The 2,576-nt window shown below is 45.1% G+C and overlaps 1 pseudogene; it reads left to right on the top strand.

Annotated features, from left to right (window-relative positions):
- The first annotated feature begins 208 nt into the window (after nucleotides 1–208).
- Nucleotides 209–1,345, top strand: LOC143577976 (protein TRANSPARENT TESTA GLABRA 1 pseudogene; annotated as a pseudogene).
- Nucleotides 1,346–2,576: the final 1,231 nt, after the last annotated feature.

The raw sequence follows: 2,576 nt of genomic DNA, 5'->3' as shown, positions 1-2,576 counted from the left end.
GTTAGAATTAAAGCTGATAAAAAATACTCATGGCTCGAAGCTCATTCAGAAAAGGCTTAAGAAAGCTCATTCAGAAAAGGCTTTGAACACGTTGTTTGATCAACACCGGTCTTCTCTTCTCTTCTACTACAGTCAACACCGTGAACATTCAACCTCCATCTTATCTATTTCACTTCCAATCGCCCAACCTCAATCCATCCCACCACCAATGGACACCTCAACCCTAGAATCCCAAACCCGACCCGAAAACCTCATCACCTACGAGTCCCCATTCACCCTCTACTCCATGGCCATCCCCCCCTCCGCCGCATCGCCGTCGGCAGCTTCATCGAAGAATACACCAACCGAGTCGACATCCTCACCTTCGACGACCAAACCCTCTCCTTGAATCCAAACCCCACCCTCTCTTTCGACCACCCTTACCCCCCTACCAAACTCATGTTCCACCCCTCCGCCTCCTCCGGAGACTTCCTCCGCCTCTACGCTCTTAGGGATATTGCCGTCGAACCGCTTTCGGTTCTTAACAATAGCGAGTTCTGCGCCCCGTTGACCTCCTTTGACTGGAACGAGCTCGAGCCCAGGCGAATTGGGACTTCCTCGATCGATACCACTTGCACCATTTGGGACGTTGAAACCTCGGTCATGGAGACGCAGTTGATCGCCCACGATAAGGAGGTGCACGATATCGCCTGGGGCGAGGCTGGCGTGTTTGCGTCGGTGTCCGTGGATGGGTCGGTTAGGGTTTTTGATCTCCGGGATAAGGAGCATTCGACGATCATATACGAGAGTCCGCATCCCGACACGCCGTTGCTTCGGTTGGCTTGGAATAAGCAGGATTTGAGGTATATGGCTACTATTTTGATGGATAGTAATAAGATTGTGATTCTTGATATTCGGTCGCCCACGTTGCCGGTGGCGGAATTGGAGAGACATAAAGGGAGTGTGAATGCCATTGCTTGGGCTCCGTTGAGTTCTCAGCATATTTGTTCGGGTGGTGATGATTCGCAGGCGTTGATTTGGGAACTGCCGACTATGGCGGGTCCGAATGGGATTGACCCGATGTCTATGTATACAGCCGGGGCTGAGATTAACCAGGTGCAGTGGTCGGCTGCTATGCCGGACTGGATCGGGATAGCTTTTGCTAATAAGATGCAGCTTCTGAAAATTTGAGGTTTAGCATATGTTTTATACTTGTAGTATATGTTTTTATTTAATGTGCTTCTTATATATAATTGAGTGGGATGGGATTTTAATAAAATTGTAGTGAGTTTCATAGAATCTTTGTGAAACAATATGTGTAACATGTGTTCATCAAGCGTGTTCAAATGATCGATACTAGTTCGTTTTTAGTGTCTTTAAGATCATGAATTCAAGCTGTCATGAAGAGCACTATTCTTCAACTTATGATTTCATCGTCCCGTACGTGCTGATTCTGCTGTGTACACAGGATCTGTCAAATCTTGAGGCGGTCTAATTTTTGTTTTTTGTTTTACAAATCTAAAATAAGGCTTGAAACTATAGGTGCACAACTCGGTTTGCAGACCCAAACCGGTTCAAGTTTTAAATTGGTTTGGGTTGGGTTAACAAAAGTCAAAACCGGGTTCTGGACAACTGGGTCTGGTTGGAAGTTGGAACCGGTTTCTGGGAGGAAAGGATCAGATTTGTCTGGTTTCAAGCCGGGTTTGAACCATTTCGGATTGGGTTTGACCAGGTTTAAAACCAAGTTTAATTCATAGGGTTACGACCTGATTTCAGCCCTACGGTTCGGATTGTTTTTAAACCAGCTCAGTTTGGTTTAGGTTCAGGGTCACCGGAGCCTAAAAACGTGGACATTGAATGAATACTTGATGTCTTTTGCTCAAACCCAAGTTTTGGTCAAAAACAAATGAACCAAAATGGGATCTAAGTCCGGCTCTTAATCAAGGTTTGATGGTCTTCAAATTGTAAAACCCTTTGAATCAGCATGCTTTAGTTATAATCAAGATATTTAAAAACTAAAAGTAGTATTACACTATTGCTATCATATTTAGATTTTTAAAAGAGTTGATTGCAATTTTGGTCTATGTGGTGGAACCCAAAACGCAGGTTGCAACACGGTGGTGGCATTTTTGCAGTTATGGGCCCTGTGATGGCACTTTGTTGCAGTTTTGGTTTTCCGTTAGGTTGACTGTTTCTTTGACCGTCCAAAAAGGGCAAATTGGTCATTTTGCGTCCACCTGGCTGCAATAACTCACAGATCTGCTACATCTTAACCACCACCAATGGATTACTGCTTCAGATCTCGTACCAGTCTTACAATCTCCACCATTCTTGTTTCAATCTTATGTTCAACAACAATAAGAAGCTCAAGCTCAGGTTCGTGTTCAGGCTCAAAACCTAGACGGAAAACCTCGCTTGGTGTCTCCAAACATCCACAGTTGGTCAATGAAATCAGTCCGGCGGAGCTGCCGCGCTGTCCGATAACACCCGTTGTAACAATCGGCCACGCCATCGTCACACCGTCTCCGAACAACTGTTTTATAGAACGTTGGAAATTGAACCGGATTCAACTTTCAGTGTTGAATCGAATAAGAAAC

The sequence above is a fragment of the Bidens hawaiensis genome, unplaced genomic scaffold (genome assembly GCF_021521415.1).
Source record: "Bidens hawaiensis isolate Kalapana, Puna unplaced genomic scaffold, B.hawaiensis_p1.1 tig00028981_1, whole genome shotgun sequence".
NCBI classification, from domain to species: Eukaryota; Viridiplantae; Streptophyta; class Magnoliopsida; order Asterales; family Asteraceae; genus Bidens; species Bidens hawaiensis.
Note: the sequence above shows the minus strand (reverse complement) of the source record. Positions and strands in the feature narration are given on the sequence as shown.